Source organism: Myotis brandtii, unplaced genomic scaffold (assembly GCF_000412655.1).
Source record: "Myotis brandtii unplaced genomic scaffold, ASM41265v1 scaffold327, whole genome shotgun sequence".
NCBI lineage: Eukaryota > Metazoa > Chordata > Mammalia > Chiroptera > Vespertilionidae > Myotis > Myotis brandtii.
The window spans coordinates 496,015-502,753 of NW_005362585.1; the positions used below are offsets into that span (position 1 = coordinate 496,015).

Sequence of the window (6,739 nt, forward strand, 5' to 3'; positions counted from 1 at the left end):
AGTTCTGCCTGACTCATTGTGGAAGGGAGACAACATAAGGAAACCTGCGCATGGCATCCTTCAAACTCTGCCTGTGTCTTTTTCCATTGCTGATTCTGTTTCATATCTGCTTGCTATAATAAAACTTAGCTGTGAATACAAATGTCAGTGGCGCTGGGAATCAGCAAGACCGGGTTCATGTCTCCCGGAGGAAAGAGTTCAACACACGGGGAAATTGCAGCAAGCAGCAAAGCTTTATTCAAGAGAAAGTACATCAAGCAAAGCTGGAGTGCCCCATTGGGTCTAAGTCCTGGCTTTTGACTTATTCTTGCCCCTCCCATGCTTTGTACTAATCTCCTGCACCATTCAGCCTTTGATGGCTGTTTTAGTTTTCTATTCATCCTTTCCCTTGTTTACCTAAGCACGGTTTTTTGGTCCTTTTGTCCTTTCTCTGCCCTGCTCATATCTATCTAACTACCTACTCTAACATTTCCCCCCTCAAGAGTTATGAGACCCAATTCATTGGGAGATCATGGACGTAGACAATCATCTGGCTACTTCCTGCTGACAAACGGGCGAAGTTGGGGATTGGGTCTCATTCTCTTGCTGTCTGTCAGGGCAGAGGGTAGGTTTCTCAGAATCAGAATCTTTGGCCAGCTTGATCAAGGGGTTGAGTTGTCTCTGCGTATGTGTATGGGGCGGGGCGGGTTGAAAACCCTGGCGAAGCATCATTTACAGGTGCACTAGTTGTAACCTGGAAGAGACAAATTTTACAAGTAGGTTAAACAAACAAGGACCAAACAGTGTTATCACTATTATGACGAGGAGAGAGATTAAAAGACTTCCAAAGAGAGACCATAACCAATATTTCCAGTTCCAAGTAAGCGAGGTCACCATACCGGGCAAAAGTTGGGTTTCTCTGAGGCCTTTTAACCAGGTTGCATGATTTGGAATTTCACATACTCTTGTTTCTACTTTAGCAGAATTATTGATGTTGGTACAGCATGCAGTATTTTGAATAGCGCAAACTCCTCATTCTGCAGCTAAGAGATAGTCTAGGGCAGTGGTCGGCAAACTCATTAGTCAACAGAGCCAAATATCAACAGTACAATGATTGAAATTTCTTTTGAGAGCCAAATTTTTTTAACTTAAACTATATAGGAGGGTACATTGTTATTAACTTAATTAGGGTACTCCTAAGGCTTAGGAAGAGCCACACTCAAGGGGCTAAAGAGCCGCATGTGGCTCGCGAGCCCCAGTTTGCCGACCACAGGTCTAGGGCAATATGATTGTCTAAGATTTTATTGGCTAATGAGTTGAGGGACTGTTGTAATTCATGGAGGGCTTTTATGATTTTCCATTGTAAAACTGAGGGTACATAAAGGAGTCCCCCTAATTGGAACCATCCTGCTGGCCCCTTGGTGTACTGTGTTGGGATGTCCATTGTATTTCTTCTTGGGTATATTTAAGGGTTGGTAGTTCTGTAGGTAAGGATGGAATTAGTGCTCCCAAGAATATATCTTCAGAGGTGGCGGCTACCTTTGCAACTTTATCAGGTATTTGTTTCCTTGTGTTATTTATTTTGATGTCCCTTGCAGTGTATAAATCTTAATAGCGTGCTGTATTCCTTTTTCCTCGGAGGGGAAGTACATGAGTAAATCATCTATATATTGTAGGAGCTTTCTGCCCCATTTCAAGAATTAGGTCCCTGTGATCTTTGGCTAGTGCCTACCCAGATAAATGAGGGCTATCCCTAAAGCCCTGGGCCAGTCCAGTCCAGTTTAGTAGTTGGCTTGTATTGTCCTCCTTGGTCCATTCAAAGGCAAGTAAGCATTGAGAGCAGGGGCTCAAAGGAATGCAAAAGAAAGCATCCTTGAGACTGAAAACCATTGGATCTGAGAAGGTATTTCTCCTAGGATAGTATAAGGGTTGGGAACTATAGGGTGGATTGGGACAGCAGCCTCATTTATAATTTGTAGATCATGCACTAATCTATAGTCTCCATTTTATTTTATTTTTTAACAGGGAGGATAAGAGTATTTATTGCAGGGCAAATTAATAGAAATTAATAGCCCATGTTTCAGGAATTTAATAATTATTATTTGAAGTCCTTTTCTGGCCTCTGGCTTTATAGGATATTGCTTCCTATGGAGAAAATTTGTGGGATTTTTTAGTTTTATTTTTATACGTATTGCTGTCTTAGCCCTTCCGGGTACTCCATCAGTCCAAATTTATGGAATGATCTATAATTTTCTCAGTTTCAAGGACCCGTTCAGAGAAAAAGATATTGGCTTGGTGTTGAATTTTTGTGCCCCTAGTTTACTGAGGGTGTTCTTCCCTAAAAGCAGGATAGGACATTCTGACATCACCAGGAATGGATGGGAAAAGGCTGTTTGATCCCAAAGGTAACACAGGGGAGGAGTAAATCTCCTGATAGAGGGTTTTCCACTAACCCCAATTACTTGGCAGGAGTCGGAAGGTAGAGGTCCAGAGAAGTTATTTAGCATAGAGTAGGCAGCTCCCATTTCTACTTTCCACATCTGGGGTGACCCTTGGCTCCGTCCCATTCAAGTGGATGTTCTTGTTGGGAACTGGCTCGAGTAGAGGGCCTTCTCAGTCAAAGGGTCATGAGTGGTTCCGGCCCACGTCCCCTTCGGGACCCAGGACAGCCACAGACCCAATGATCAGGCTCCTTACACTTGGGACAAGGTGCTTTTGGCTTCACCTGCAATGGCCAGGTTTCCCACGATGGTGGTTTCCAACAGGAGCCTTTGGGTTTCCCCCCTTCTGAGAAGGCTGGGCCTGAGGGCAGAGAGTAGCTGAGCCTGCCTTTTGTCTTTGGCTTTTGTTTCTCTTTGTTCTTTTCTTCCTCCTCTATTTCTTTATTATAGTGAACTGAGGATGCTGCCTTTGGGATCTCAGCCATCAATGTCCCTGGACCTAAGGCTAGTTTTTGTAATTTGTACCAGATGTCTGGGATCGCCTAAGTTAGGAAGTGATATTTTAAAATCAATTGTCCCTCAGGTGAGTTGGGATCTACGTTGGTATGTTTATGAAGGGTCTCTTTAAATCTTTCTTTTAAAAAGGCAGAAGGGTTTTCTTGGGGCCCTTGGTCAGTGGTTGAAAGTTTATTATTTTAGTTGTGCTTTCAATTTTTTTCATTCCTTCTATTAAGCAATGCAAAAAGCGATCTCTAAGAGACCTGTCTCGTTGGTTGTTATAGCTCCAGTGGGGGTCTGGCTTTGGGACTGCAACAGCTCCTACAGGGTATATTTGAAGCTGAGTTAGGTGGGTGTCATCCCCAAATATTTGAGCTGCTTCAGTTACTTCAGCTCGCTGCTCTGGTACGACAGTTTGCCCCATGATCCCTGCAATAGTTTTCCACGCAAAGTCGAAGGTTCGGGTTAGTTTAAGGAAATTGTCATGTATTTTTTGGAATCATCTGAAATCGTTCCAAGGTCTGATCTTACCTGCCTGTGATCCTGAATGGAGAATGGGCCCTGGACCCATGCAGGACCAGAGGGTCCGGTAATCTCTTGTAATGGATACAGACTAGGGGTTGTGGGTCCTATGTGAAGGGCACAGGATCATTAGTAGGGCATTCAGGGACTGTAGCCAAGGTCCCTGGTGCCAGTTGGAGTTTTGGGGTCTAGGGTGCCTATAGTTTTAGGCTGGGGCATCTGCTAATAACTGCTATAACATCTGGGTCTAATTTGCAAGAGCTGCAGTGCTTAGGATTGTCTCTGAGGGCCGTAAAGGCTTGTATGTACGGGGCCTCAGTCCATTTCCCTTGCCAGTGACAAAACAGGTCTCATTGAATAATATTATTATAATTTATGCTTCCATATGGAGCCAGACCTCTTGGTCATCTAATTTATATTGTGGCCAGGCTGTATTACAGGAGAAAATTAATCTTTTCTTTCTGAGGGTTTGGGGGTCATATGTATCCTAATTCTTGATAATACATCCCAGTGGTGAGTCCTGTGGTATGGAGGTGGTGTTGCCCATCTGGAAAATAGAAAAGAGAGGTCTGGGCTGGAGAGGAGAGTGTGAACGGGCCAGCGTGTCCTGTGACCTTGTTCAAATGAATAGAAAGTATGGACAGGCTTGGGCAGCCCCTTTGCCAAGTTCTCTCTGTAGAGTATTTCTAGACCTCTTTAGAAATTCTCTTAAATGCTTGGCCAAAGCTTCCCTGGTGACTCAAACATTTCCGGGTTGTGGATTTTTTGAGCCATATATTTTCATCTATCTTTTTGATCCCTTCCTCTCCCCTGAGTGCCTCGGTTGGAACCCATACTCTGGAAAGCTGGATAGTGTTCTTAGGAGTTGAAGTCCTGCTATCTCTTGAAGCATGAGTACCTTGTAGCGTCTTATGATTAGTCTGTGAAAAATATACTTGTAATATGTGATCCACTCTAATAAGTCATTTGAGTTTAGGTGTTTTCCTGATGAGGCTATCTCCGTGTCAATGGGGCGTAATATTGGACAAACCAAATGTTTAAGCAGACAGGGGAGTCCATTCTTGATAAAGAAGGCCCGTGGGATGCGCTCATCTTTCCAGTGGCTGCCCCGACAGAGACAGCAAAAGTGCTGGCGGCAATTAAGGTCTGAAATGTCTAGATATTTAATAAGGAGTATTCTTGAGTCCCAAGAGGAGCACAGTAGAGCTACAAGTTGACTGAAAAGGGAACCCTGCTGCCAATGAACTGCAGCTTGAACGTGGGAGATGTCAGGCCTGACAGGATATAAGTAGCTGAATCGAAGTAAGCGAGAAAAATCTCGCAGGGGCTGATAATAAATGGAGCTCTGGAGACTCTTCAAGGAGCGGTGAAACAAAAAATAAATAAGAAAAGCGTTCATCACAGAATCAGGCCAGTGTTCTCTCCTGATGTGGTGCAGCAAGCAAGGAAAATGAGGAACTCTATCCTTCGTCTGAGCCACTAGACGCCTTAAGGAATAGTTGTGACCCGCCCTTCCGCATATACAGCAGGCACCTCGCCTGCACTTCAAACACAGTTGCGAGGAGAGGGAGGCAAAAGAAAGAATACCCGACGGGTAAATAAGATTCAGGAGGTAAAACGTGGAAGTTTCTGAAAGAAGATGCGTAGGGGCAGACGGCGGGGTTGATAATCTGAACCCGGGCATCATGGACTAATAGGTCTGTTGAGCCTGAGCAAAGTTCTCCCGGAGTGTGCTGCGTATGGGAAAGGCTCCCAGGAGCTGGCTACCCCTGCTCCTTCTACGTGTCTAAGACAGCGGGAGGGGACTCCAAATGCCCGCTGGCCAACCCTTACATGCACTCCCCGGATGAGTCCAATGTTAATTACAGGTGATCTTTACTTCCCCGAAGAAATGTTTGCTCAAGCTCAGAGACTGGGCCTCACCAATTATTAGGAGTCGGTTAAAGTGACAAAGCAAACGCAAGCCTTAGCGGGTTTGGCTCATTGGGTTGAGCGTAGATAGGCCTGCGGACTGAAGGGTCCTCCCTTCCACTCTTTCTAAAAATCAAAGAAAAAATATCCTGGGGTGAGGATTAACAACAACAAAAAAAGCGAAAGTCAGAATGTCTTTCTCTCCAAAGTAATTGCCTGGGGCTTGGGTCAGTATTGAGATGCTATCAGCCTTTTTCTAGCGGGTGGGTGGCGGGTTTTCTGCCCCGGGCTGAGTACTACCTTACCTTCCACGGGAGCCTCCAAGTGGCACCCGCCCTTGCGGCATTTAACTGGTGACCGGTGTCCAGGAGAGTGCGGCTTAGAGAGAGAGAGGGTGGGAGAGGGGGAGAGAGGGAACGCAAAGCCTCTAGCCCAAGGGAGGGCGAGGCTAGATGCTTACCATTTGGGGCTTTCTTGAACCGGCTCCGGGCTCGCGGTTAGAACTGTCAGCGGCGCTGGGGATCAGCAAGACCAGGTTCTCGTCTCCGGGAGGAAGGATTTCAACGCGAGAGACGGGGAAATTGCAGAGAGCATCAAAGCTGTATTCAAGTACATCCGGGGGTCTAAATCCTGGCCTTTGTTTTATTCTTGCCCCTCCCACGCTTTATGCTAATCTCCCTGCACCATTCGTCCTTTAGCTGGTAGGCTCCCTAGAATTTCGTGGGTCTGCCTAACTGGTGGGCTTCTTAGAATGTCGTGTGTCTGCAGATGTCCTTTTGGTGCTAGGAGTCATTTTTACTGCATTTCTTTTCCCTGTCTTCGTCTAATTTTGATGGCTGTTTTAGTTTTCTATTCTCCCTTTCCCTTGTTTACTTGAGCATGGGTTTTGTTTTGTTTTTTGGTCAATTTGTCCTTTATCTCCTCTGCTCATATCTATCTACCTACTCTAACACAAATATATGCTCAATCACTCCTTCTAATGAGTCACCGGATGTGAGGTAGTCTTGGGCACCCCTAACACAGTGGTATAAACTAAATGAATAATTATGAGATATTCTAATTTTATCATCCCCTATTATCTTCAAGGACCTGTATTTTTGGTGTGGAAGAAAGGAAATACAGATATAATCTAGAATAAGTTGACTAAAAAACAACCTATATTCCTGAATTTGAATTGTAAGTAGTATGATCTCATAAGGTAGTTTATTTTTTTTTATAAAAAGAATGTGTACTATGCCACTATGAAAAATAAGGAACTTTTACCATTTGCAACAGCATGGATGGACATGGAGAGCATTATGCTAAGCGAAATAAGTCAGTCAGAGAAAGATAAATATCACATGATCTCACTCATTTGTGGGATATAATGATCAACATAATTTGATGAA

The 6,739-nt window shown here is 44.5% G+C and overlaps 1 long non-coding RNA gene across 1 annotated transcript; it reads right to left on the reverse strand.

Annotated features, from left to right (window-relative positions):
• Positions 1–214: 214 nt before the first annotated feature.
• On the reverse strand, positions 215–6,356 carry LOC106726881. The gene is made up of 2 exons (XR_001363007.1): positions 5,812–6,356; positions 215–733 (listed from the first exon to the last, which is right to left on the reverse strand). It is a non-coding gene; the product is annotated as an uncharacterized LOC106726881 (long non-coding RNA).
• Positions 6,357–6,739: the final 383 nt, after the last annotated feature.